At 40.0% G+C, this 12,699-nt stretch overlaps 1 protein-coding gene across 1 annotated transcript in view; it reads left to right on the forward strand.

Moving 5' to 3' along the window:
• Positions 1 to 12,699, forward strand: part of Snd1 (staphylococcal nuclease and tudor domain containing 1) — a 408,605-nt gene that overhangs the window by 100,434 nt on the left and 295,472 nt on the right. The gene's annotated exons all lie outside the window — the stretch shown is intronic.

The following is a 12,699-nucleotide window of genomic DNA, read 5'->3' on the forward strand; positions in this document are numbered from 1 at the left end:
CCTTTTCTGAGAGTTGTCTGTATACATGAATATGTTCTAGAAAACACACGCTCCTGGACCTTTTCTGAGAGTTGTCTGTATAAATGATATGTTCCATAAAAGCTGACGAGGCTTCTCTGACAGGAACTATGCTTTATGTTTCTCTTTGAGTTTTTGGAAATTTTTTTTAGTTGAGAACCTCATTGTAAGTTAGAGAGTAACTCATTAATTGTAACAGTTGATATTAACTGTATTAGACAATTCAGAAATTTTAAAAATACCTATTAAAATTAATGAACCCATGGCATCCTAGCACAAGTAACATTTTTTTTTGTGTGTGTAAGAAAAATAATCACTACCTGAAAAAAAAATGAGAATAGTAACACATTTTTGAGGGATGCATATCTGTTTTAGTGTGACCTCTTACAGTTTTGTGTTCTCTGATATGCCTCTAGTTGATGGATTTGAAGGAATTCTGACTGGTCGGAGAGGGGAGGGAGAGAGGAACTGGATGTGGTTTCAGAACTGACCCCTTTTCAGCAGCATTTCCCAGGTGCTGGGCATGTTGACCATGCTGTCTGTCCCATGGAAAGCTATGACGGGAATGTGGTGTGGCTGTTGATTGTCGTCAGTGCCGACAGGACCAGGAATCTGTCACTGTCCTGCCATCCTACTCATTTTGGTCACCTGTAGTTGAAACTCACGTAAAAATACCACTTGAAACCGGGAATGTGCCCCCATTCCACACAGATGTAGGGGATGTAAGAAATCTCTGATATCTTAGCTTCTCCTACTTCAGAGAAAAGGATTGGTTTGGCCCATGCCGCCTGTGGGTGCCTTGTTTAGAATCCAATAGGAGCCATTTTCCCGAGCATTTGGAACTCTCTTACCCTTCAGGTTCAGGCTGACTTCAGGCAGACCTGGTAAAAAAATAATGGTACAAAGCTATGTAATTCTGTCCTTTTTAATCTAGGATAATTCTCTTGCTATAAAATAGATGTATGTACTTGAGTCCAAAAATCATGTATACCAAGTAATTTAGTCAAATTAAGCATGATTCATTTTTCTAGTTATTTCTACTAATAGCAACTGAATATTCATTGATTTATTGACACTTGCTAACAAATGTTCTTTTTTATTAAACTTTTGGCTGAGAATCTGATGGATGCCATTCTATTCACGGCCCTATTTTTTTTTTTGTGACATTATTATTTTAAACAGTGACTTTCACTGCATTCTGTTTCATTCTGTATTCTACAAAAGCATAAACCAAGACCTTCTGATACATTGCATGGTCTTTTTTAAAAAAATATATTTATTTATTTACTATGTATACAATATTCTGACTACATGTATGCCTTCAGGCCAGAAGAGGGCACCAGACCTCATTACAGATGGTTGTGAGCCACCATGTGGTTGCTGGGAATTGAACTCAGGACCTTTGGAAGAACAGGCAGTGCTCTTAACCACTAAGCCATCTCTCCAGCCCCTATTGCATGGTCTTTTAAGTCTGATTTCAGGTAATGATGTAGTTACCTATGGGCTAGCACTAGATGGCAGTTCTTATCAGTGTCTCAGAGGTGATCTGAAAGTTGCTGACTTTTTAGCCATTCATGATTTTTTAGAAGTTCTTTGTTTCCAAGAAGCTGGCTGCTCCCTTCTGCCCATTTTATTCTATAGTGTGTACTTCTGTCTTTCTCTTGGTAGCATGGTTGCAAGTATGGAAGTATCTTGATAGTGCAGTTTGAGTTCTCTTCACTCTAACTCTGGAAGAATACCATGTACTTGCTAGGTCCCAGATGTTGCTGTATTGCAGATGCTGCCACTGGTTTCCTCTGGTCTCAGTCACCACCTTCAGTTTGCTGAGTGCAGAGTTTATAGAGTTACCAAATGGAGCCTTGGCACACACATAACAGGCTGTGGTTTGTATCAAACAAAATTCATTTTGATGGTAGTCTATTTGAACTTTTATTGCACTTATTTTTCAGAAATCACGTCTTCTTATTTCTTGTTTTCATTTTTGTATTAAACTGAAAGGTTTGTGATCAGAGAAAAAAAATAATTTATAAGTTAGTTTCCAGGACTGGTTTGTAGGATCAGATGTGAGGTTTTCAAATTGGAACCTTTTCTAATAGGCCCTTGGGAAATGTCTTAGCTAAATTGCAACAGTGATTGGTGAAGTCGATCGAGGTAAATTGCTCCCATTGCTGAGGGCTCAGAAACCAAGCAGTTGAAGCTAAAATTCTAGGGAAATCGGGCTGAACTATTGCACACATGGTTCCCCGTTGGGTGGAACCATGCTGGTCACTGATGAATGGGAGGAGATTAAAATCTGTTTTGTTTGTTTGTTTTGTTTATGTGTTTGTTTGTTTTTTTTGCAATGAATTAACATGCTCTTTGAGAAACCAAAGAGAAATTTATGAGAGGACTATTGTGATCAGTTGGGTGATTATTTTAAACATCAGCTGCCCATGATGCCATTGGTTTGTCCCTGGAGAATAACATGCAGAAGATTCTGCCTGGTGCTCGTTGCCAGTGAACTCAGAGGTTGAGGAGCTACCCAAAATATTTTGAATTTCTATTTAACATTCATCGCTGATTTTTTTTTTTTAAGTCAGCCTGACTGCTTGTGACTGGTTAGAACAGAGGTCATCAAGCATGTATTTGTATTTGGTATTCTGTGTCTTTGAGAAAGTCCCTTAAGCTCTGTGCCACTTGGCAATAACAATACATCACGGAATTGTGTGGCAACATTAGGTCTTTTGTAATTGGTAAAACTCAGTACTAACAGCATCTTGTCTATTCATTTTTCTCAGTCTCTGGCAAGTGCAGACAGTCCTGAATTAAGGAACAAGCTTTAAATCCTTCAATTAAAGATTTTGCTGCTGAGGCTTCAGGAGTGTTTCTGTTAGCTCTCCATGACTCTTGAAAATCCTTCTTTTGTAGAAGTTTTAGAGGATGAAATCTTTCATTTATCAAGAAGGATAAAGAATGTGGTAAATCCCTGAACTGATGAATATTGAGGGAGAATAATATAATTCATAGGTGTGAAGCTCCTCCAGACCTATTTCACTCCTTTCTTCACATGTAAGGATGTTTATTTAGCATTCATATTTCCTTCAGTTGAACTTGCACCCTATGGACAGAAAACCATAGTTTGTGGTTAATGCCTGGTGTGGTCTGAATGTTTCCCCCAAAATTTATGTGCTAAAAACTTAATCCCCCCATGTACTTAAGGGAGGGTTTTAGGTCACCAAATTGGAGTGGATTGATGCCCATAAAAAGGAGTTTGTTTCCCCTTTAGCCAGTTCTGTGCTTTCTCACCATGTGAGGGCAACAGCGTTCCTCCTTTGTGGAAGATGTACCAACAGGGCACCACACCACCTTGGAAGCAAAGGACAGGCTTGCACCAGCTATCAGGCCCACTGGATCCCTTCTTGAAGGTAAACTCCCAGCTTCCAAGTCTGTTCTACACATTCCACTTCATGGCATCCTCACTGGACTCTGATGATAGCACAGAGTGAGGGTTTAGATTACAGATAGGCTGTTGTGGTTTTTATAAATTCTTTTTCACACACTCTCTTATTTCTGCTGTTTCACAGAATTTCTCTTGCCATGAATTTGGTGCAGCTAAATATTTTCCTCTTTTCCCTACCATCCTGTTCCTGTCTAATTTAGGCGGAGTCCACCAGGCTCTAGTGCCTATGTTCTGTTGTTTGTAATGTGCTGTGTAGTTTTATAGTCTCTAGAAATAACAAAATAGAGTTCATGACAATAGCACTGTTGCACTGGCGTGTTTAGGTCGAGAATGTATGAGCGAGATGATGGGAGAGGGATGTCTGTCTGGTATAAAATATCTGGCATGCGATACTATTCATGGTCACATACTCATCTACATTGCTTCTAATTTTGCTCATTTATTAGTAGATGGCTTCCCCTTTTCTCCAGGACATGTTATACATAATGTAGGCTTGATTCTTGCTGTTCTCTTCTCATGCCCCCTTCCATCTTTAACATAGTAGAGATGGCAAGCAGAAAGGCTCCTCACAGTATGGTGAGATTCCAACCAGATGCTTGCATGCTGGGTGCCCAGCTTCCTATCCTGGTCGTCTCTTTTGTTTCATTGGATCACCACAGCTGCTTCACATATTTGGAAGATGTGAAGCTAGGAGCTAGAAGCTATTTCTATTAGTCCTGTCAATAGAGTTTGATATAATGCAAATGTCTTTAAAATGGTAGACTTCCAATTAAAAGGCTCCAGCAGGGAGTCTGTTTTGATAATGAAAGTGATTAAGAAGGCTCTATTTTTTTCCATTGGTATGAATGCTCAACTAAAATAGCTTGACTTTCTGTCTGTAATTGGACTCTGTTAATGAGGTTCTAATAACTCTTTGGTTCTAATAATGATTCTAACATCTCTTTGTTATCTTCAGTGATCAATGCTAGGGATTGAAGAACATAATTTCTGGATGGCAGTGTCACAAAGTCCTTAATGCCTTCCTTTCCCCCCTTTCTCTCATTCTACAGACTCAACAGGAGTGAATGCTTATTTCCTTTAATTTTGAAATCTAGGTGCATCCTTGGTCTGAGTAAGCTAAACATACCATGGCTTAATGTCTGTGTTTGGAATTGCCTTCACAAACTGCTCCTTATAATAGGCTTAGGAGCACTGATTTGGGCGTGAAAGTAGTAGGTGCAGAATAACACAGAGAATTAATGCAGCTGAGGCACCATCTGAAATTCAATTGAGGAGTGTTTAGTGTGTTCAGCCCCTTTCTACAGAGACCTGGCAGCCCCAGGGAACGGCTGCATGTTAGTAGAAGCCTTTCTGGTAAAGGAAGCTGAAGCATTGAATATGCTCCTCAACCCACGTAATCTGGGACATGTATTGGGCTGCATGGCTAGCTCCCAACACCTCATTAACAGCCTGTCACCTTCCCTCTTTTCTTATTAGAGTCAGCGTTTATGTTCTCGGACTTTAATCAAAGTCTGTCTTTTCACTTCTTTTCTGTCTTGTTCACTGTTTATTCTCAAAGGACCTTCTGCTTTCCCTTGTAACAAACTTATGAGCCAGCCTGCCTGTCTACTAGGAAAGAATTTCTAAGTGATTACAGAGAGAGGCAGCAAGAACAGTTGTGGTTCTGCTTGGTGACTCAGAATGGTCAGTCACTGAGACTGCTTTGTTATGCAGGCTCATCACCCTTTATCATATGGCCTTACCAGTATGCCCATCTAGGTGGGATTATCGAGGATATTGAGGACTGTTTTCTCTGCTTGTCTTTCTTTGTGTGAGTCTTTTCTGCTTCCTGTTTTCAAATGTATATTGGTGCTCATATTCTTTTTGTACCTTATTATATAGGGGGAGTTGAGTCATGGCTTTTAAAAAAGATTTATTTTAAGAGTATATGTGTGAATGCTCGTGTGTGAACTCTCTTAACTGCTAAGGGGTGGTTAACTCTTCAGCCACAGTTGTGGCTTTTAATTTAAATATCAGAATGAGCCAGGGAGATGGCTCAGTGGGCAAAGCACTTGCCGAACAAACAAATCTGGCCTACAAGGTTTGTCCCTGGAAGCCCTGTTAAAGGCCCTGGAAGCAGGCATATGTGAGCCCAGCACTTCTACTGTGGGAAGGGAAGTCGGAGATGGAAGCTGAGTGGAGAGCACCTGTCCTAGCAACTAGGAGAGGAGAATCAACTCCTACAAGTGCTCTCTGAACTCTACCCGAGTGTGTCATGGTTCGTGCATACTCTCTGTGTACATGCGCATACACACAGCAATCAAACAAACAGATGTCACGATGACATGGTGGGCATGTTTAAGATCAGAACATATGACAAAGATCGTCTATAGTGTCAACCCCCGCCCAAAATCTCTTCAGTCCCATTTTCACTCAACTGTTTTCTGCAGGTTGTTTAGACATATTACATGGGATCAGGAACAGTGTACAGTCAAATTCCTTCTCTTTGAGTAGGAGACAGCCAGCCAGTAATAATTTAAATTCCACCTTCTCCATTATCCACACCCTCTTCCTCCTGAGAGAGTGAATTATACACATACGTGAGGTGACCCTTCAGTGTTCTCTGAAGTTTATGATTTACCCTCGGAGAGGTAAATACATCAGGACTCACGTAGGAGGGAGGAAATGTGTCAGCTCCTGATGCAGACTTAGAGTGGTCAAGGCAGGGGTGGGGTTTGGTTGTTTTTTTTTGTTCCCTTTAGAAGCGACACCGCTATATCTCCTCTCTGCTTCCTCAGGGTAGTGCAGGCCGGGATTTCTGCTCACAGTCAGGGGTAGAATGTCAACATGTTTGCCCAGCTCTGTTAAATTCTTTGACTTATACTGCCTGCTATATTGAATTACTGCTGAATTTTAGGGGATTATTTTGGTGTCTTTAGCACAATTAATTGCAGTTACTTCTTTTTATGGCAGTCCTTCTCTGGTAGCTTTTCTGTTAGATATCAGCTGGCTGCTGTCTCTACTGACTCAAGTCTGTTTATTCACTGTGCCAGAATAGAACAGGAGCAAGTAATTCTTTGAAATATGTCTTTTCTTTTTCTTAAATTATGTTGGTAAAATCTTACTTTAAAGTTCTGGGTATTCCTGTATATGTAGATGAAATACAGAATTTCATGTGGCAAGCTGGGGACAGGGGAGAGAGACAGAGAACAGAGTAGAGAGAATGAGAGTCTAGCCTTCTCCTCTTTATTCTTTTTCCATTACAGGGCAGTTGTATTAACTCCCAGCTGTCCCCTTTTGTAGCCCATAAACCCCCAGCCTGCAATGAATTAAATAGTTTTTGACTCCCCCTGATAAGGATATTTATGAGTCAGGCTGGCAGCATTCCACCAAAGCGTATTACTGTCTCCTTGGGGTTGAAACATTTGTATAGCAGCATCCTTTTGAATGGAAGGAAGTAAAACTGCTTGGAGACCTCTTGCTGCCACCTAGCTTTCCTCGTTGGGCCACTCCCCTTCAGTGTACAGTGTGGCAGGCAGTGAACACCAGCACCCAAAAGGTCTTAGGCTGGTAATTAAGTTCATTCATGCTTCATTCTTTCACTCAGTGCTCGGGTATTTCTTTAGCACCTCTGTAGAACTCAAATATTTTTCAGTATCATGCTACTTACCAAGAGGTTGCAAAGGTGTTTCTACAAAGGGTAGATGGAGATGGTGGGTGGGTACCTTAGGATCGAGTATAGATTAACATTGCATGGCAGAACTAAAGTGCTTTGAAAGGGAAGAAAGAACTCAGAGCAATAGAGCAGTTTGAAGGATGAGGGATTGCCTGTCTTGGTAGTGCTGTACTGGTACTGATAGATAGTAGCACATAACACCCTCCAACTTTACCCATGTCAGACTTTGTGCCAAGAGTTTAACCTCTGCTGTCTGATTACTCAGAAGTCAAGGCCTCATAAGGTTTAGCCTTTTTTCCCCTTTATTTTAAGATGTTAGAAAACTGAGGGCTGGCTACTTTAAGATACTTACACAAAGGTAAATTGCTGGTGAGTAGAAAGAACCCTTGAGAATAGACCTTAGGCCTAGCCAAAGAATGTGCTTGCAACCACTACATCTTACTGTTCGAATTTGCTTGACTTTCAGTTCAGTGCTTTATCTGGGTCACCAGTTCTTTAAATTAAAAAAGTGCAGTGAAATGAATGGGTTGAGTAATTTGTGTTGTGCTGAATGCTTATTGCTATTTCATGCTATACTCTTAATTGCTTCTGTATGCTTATTGCTTAATTATATAAAATGCAGTAGTTCCTTTATCATCTTTCTACAAAACTGCCCCTTATTTACTGTGACTTAAGCAAACAAAAAAAAAGCAAGAGAGGATGTTAATTTTTAATTTCGGTGGGCACAGTTCTTTGGGGTAATGTTTAACGAGTGCACTGATATCTGATGGCCAAAGCATGTGTCTGGTCAGAATGCAACTATTCAACATGGGGCATCTAACAGCTGTCACCATGCAGCATCCTTTCCAGGCACCAGGGTGACATCTGGACCTAGTATTTTGGTATAAGAGAAATGGTTCTTCTAATCATGTTGTCACAGGACCATACGTCAAACCGAGCTGGGGGCTGTGTGTTTGCCAGTTGCCTTCTGATCATTATTCACTGTGAGCTGATGCAAAGAACATGATCAGCTTGGGGGCCACAGGCTAATTCTTAGTGTACATATACTATCAGTGTCTTAAGGGACCAAATTTAAGTTTTTAGATCTCAGTGTTGGTGAAAGTGATGTGAGTGGGTGATGTTAGCCAAGCAGAGGCTTAGCTGTATGTCTTCTGTATTCATGTTCTTCCACTTTAGTGCTGCATTATACACTTAACTCTTTGAGTTCTCCTTGCAGATAGATTGATCTAACTTGATGGGAATCTTACAGGAGTGTAAAGAACAGGAACAACTCTAATAGCTTTCGCCAGTAAGAGTTTTCAGTTATGATGGATGGAAAATAGAACTTCGTATTTATGAAACATATCCTGCTGTCTTTACTTTATTGGTGATATATATCACTTACTTCTTAAAAAGCACTCACCACCCCCTCCTCCAGTTAAATATCATAATAGATAGTGGCATCTGAAATAATGTGTTTTAAAGTAAGTAGACTGTCATCTGATTAAATGTGATAGCTCTATCATGCATCATTACTTGGTTTAAGCCCCATTCTCATCTCAATTTCTGCAGACTTTAGATTCTTCAGTTGATTGGGAACACCTGAGTTCTTTGGTTTCAGCCTCGCCTTCTGTTTTAAGAACACACACTGCTTACTGTTCACCATTGGTATTTGCTCTTCCAGGAGATAATTTATCTGGCACCTCTTTGGGAGCAGTCTCCATAAATGTAATCAACGTAGAGGGGCTTTGGAAGATGGGATTGGAACATCTATTTCAGTGAAAACTCACTTAGATTTAATGCTGTTTATCTTCACCAAGAAAAAGAAAGAACAGTGGCTATGCCCTTGAATCTCAGAGAATTGGGCCTGGAGGAGACTCTTGAATGTGTGTATCTTTTCTCACTGGTCAGTTTAATGACCTCAGGTGAATGGATCTTTCCCATGTGAACAGAGATTTCATATTTCCTTATCATTCACTGTTGCCTTCGGCTGGAAAACCCTATGTAATAGATAGAGGGCTTTGTGCCCTCACTTCTAAAGTGACTCTTTTAGCTACGGTTATTTTAAAACAGGTATGGGGTAACACTTGACTTAACATACTGCTTAAAAATAAAAATGGGCTAGAGGCTGTTGCTCAAGAGTGCTTGTCCAGCATCTACAAAACCATGGATCCAGTGTACCGGGCATGGTGGTGATGCATGCTCATAATCTTAGCCCGCTGGTGGTGGAAGCAGGAGGATTAGGAGTTTAAGGCCAGCCTGTCCTACATGAGGTCTCATCACAACTGAGAAAAACAAACAAATAAAATAAAAAGTTAGGAAACATAAAGATCATCCTCCAGAAGGGACCTTGTACAGGATAGGCAGCCAATGCCATCTCCAGCTATTAACTCTTGGCTACTGATGTAGGATCCCCCTGCCTCAGTCTCTTCAGTGCTGAGATTACAGGCATGTACTACTATGCACAACTCTGTTTTTGTTTTTATTTGCAAGACATATAAATAAATATTCTCACCTTTCGTCTTGCAGATCAGTCATAAACTCCCCCTGCTATAACCCAGCAAAATTCACATAAACCAGACATTTATTTGCTGTGTTTGTCTTGATTTTAGTGTTTAATTATGAAACTTGTCCCATTTTGTAGTCCAGAGTGGTTTAATTTTCAGGCTATGCTAGTTACATGATTGCCATAGACACTGGGTAGAGAAGCCTCCATTTGTCCTTTAATCTTTGTCCTTGATCCAGGACATTGCCACCGCAGTGTTGTCTACAAATGAGTACACACAAGCACACAGTGGCACAGATCTTTAAAATGATGTTTTCAAAGCACAAGACTCATACTTCCCTTAAAAGCAAGTCACTCATTTAAAACAAAAACTTTAACTTTTTCCCTCTTGGTTACAAAAATAGTGTCTTATCTTTGAAAATTCAAGCAATGCCTTCAAAAATCTGATTAACGAGGGAATTAGGTTGAAATAAGGATTGGAGATGTTTGTTGTGATTATAATTTCAAAATTATAAAACAGAAATATTTTTATTTTGTGTGCATTGATGTTTTGCCTGTATGTTGCCACAAGAAAATTATTTTTCATTTATTCATTGTGTACTTGTCAGTCATGTGGGCATGAATACTTTTGGATTTTGTCAGCTGTTTTGAAGTGTTTTAATTTCACATGACATGGCCATCGCTGTGCATTTAGTAGTAACATTGCTTTTTGCCACATTAACTAACTCTCGTTCTTCCTCCTTACTGACTTTTTAAAGAGACTCTGGTGTGAGTTCAGTTGTGTCCCTTCCTAGAAGCTCTCAAGAATGCTACATATCCATAGAATCTTTGCCTTTGTCATCACGTGTGCAGTGCTGGTATCCACTGAACAATAGATAAGGACACAGATATGGAGGAAATAGAGCCAGAGGCAGAAGTTGGGGCGATACTATGGTAAGATGGGGCACCACAGTTTGGCATCAGCCTATAGACCTGATCTGGGAGAGGCAGGGAAGAACCCCGAGACTGTAGAGGAAGCAGGGTCTTGTTAGGTTCCTGCTCTCACGCCTGGACTTTGAACTCAGAAGGAATAAATTCCTGTTGTTTGAAATCACCTAGTGTGTTTTGGCAGTTGTCCGTTTTACAGTTGACAGCCAAACAAAAACATCACAGAGCTTTTAAGTGAACAACACATGGTAGGGGTGTCCATTTTATTTTAGTTTTCTTCAAAAATTTGCTTTTGGCTTTCAAGTGACCATGAAAAATTACTATTTTGGAATCTGTTTGAGAGGCCAGTTCTTACCATTGCTGCCCTGGTTTGTCATGTTTCACCTGGCTTCCTCACACAGCTGTTCTCGAGGCTGTTTCCAGCATCACAGTGTAATCACAGTCATTGGTGCTAGGAAATCCTTGGTTGAGAGTGAGTGGAGAGCAGAGAACACAGATCAGCAGCGAGGAATTTTACAGTCTTTTCTTTAGAAGGCATTTCCGTTTTGTACCATCTGGGTCAGATTTCTTGGCTTGTTTGCAGGAAGTAAGAATGACCTCTTAGGTTCTATTATTACTTAGGAGTGTCAGGCTTTAATTCCAAAGTCATAAACTATTTATATAGATCTCTCTCAACCTGATTTTGGCCATTATATACATGTTGCTTTATTTCTGATTTTCAAGTTGTTAATGCGCCACGGTACAGGGAGAGGGGTGTGTGTGCTCGCGCGCATGTGTGCATGTTCATAAACACATTTGGAGGCCAGAGCAGGATGTTGAGTGTCCCACTTTGTTCCTTATTCCTGTAAGACAGAGTGTGTGAATAAACCCAGAGCAAGGCTGCGTGCCTGCTAACCCCAGTAATTCTTCTCTTTCCACCATCACAGCTCTGGGATTAAGGTTACAGGTGCATTCAAGAAGATACACTAGACTTAATATCAGTGCTGGGATTTGAATTCAGGATGTCTTGCGTACATGCTGAGCTGTTTGTTTCCCCAGCCCTGCATCATGTACTTTTAAGAATAAGAGTTTGTATTGAGATTTATTGGTGTTGTATGAAAACTACATATTTAAATGCATAATTTGTAAAGCTTCAGGAACTCTATATATAACCCCGAAACCATAACTGTAGACAAGAGAGTGAACATGTGCCCTTTTATATTCATCCCCATGTCCTTTCCACAGCTGCCAACCACTCATTTGCTTTCTCTTCCCATGCATCAGTTTGCATTTGCTGTAATTTTGTATGAATGGAATTAGCTAGATGAAATTTTTTTTTAAATCGAGCTTCTTTAGCTTCCATATTGTGATGAGTAGCTGTAATTATTTTTCTCTGTTAAATAGTATTCGCTTATATGGCAATGCCATGGTCATGGTTTGTTCATTCCTTTATTTGATGATGATTTAGGTGGTTTGCTTCTAGTTTTTTAAAATTTATTTAAATGCTATGAACATGTATGTATAAGCATTTATATAGACACATATTTCTTGACTTGTATAAATACCTTGTATGAGAGTATTATATATCATGTAGACCATATGACTATGTTGGCATTTTTTTTTTCTAATTATTTCTAATGTTCCTTTCCCTGGCCTTAGCTTGATTTTCTGCACACTGGCATGCTGAGCAGTGCTCGGCCCAAATGATGTCTTTATGTCAAGTTGTGGTTCTCTTCCTTCGCTGATCTCCTCTTCCTGGTAGTCTATGCCTTGAACTCTGACTACCTCAGCCTCTCCAGACTGTGTTTATCCTGCTATGAAGTCTCATAAGACAGGAGCAGAGGCCATTGTTGGCTGTCTCCTCTAAGACAGAGAGCAGGCTCTCTGTTTGGATCATGTCTTTGCTGTGCGCTATCCAGTGTTGTTTAAAGCAGATTTGAGTGCCTACTCCCTCTCTTTTTAGGCAAGAAAGCCCTTGTTGACTAGAAATGGAGAAATATCAATACTTGACATAAATTGCTGCACTTTAGTTTTTGTAATTAGATCTATAGTTCTATTATGTTAATGTACTAGTTAGTCTTCTACTCCAGGCTTGTAAGTTTTCTTTCTTTCTTTCTTTCTTTCTTTCTTTCTTTCTTTCTTTCTTTCTTTCTTTCTTTCTTTCTTTCTTGTAGTTTTTTTTACTGATTTCTATTG

The sequence above is a fragment of the Microtus ochrogaster genome, unplaced genomic scaffold (assembly GCF_000317375.1).
Source record: "Microtus ochrogaster isolate Prairie Vole_2 unplaced genomic scaffold, MicOch1.0 UNK4, whole genome shotgun sequence".
Classification (NCBI taxonomy): Eukaryota; Metazoa; Chordata; class Mammalia; order Rodentia; family Cricetidae; genus Microtus; species Microtus ochrogaster.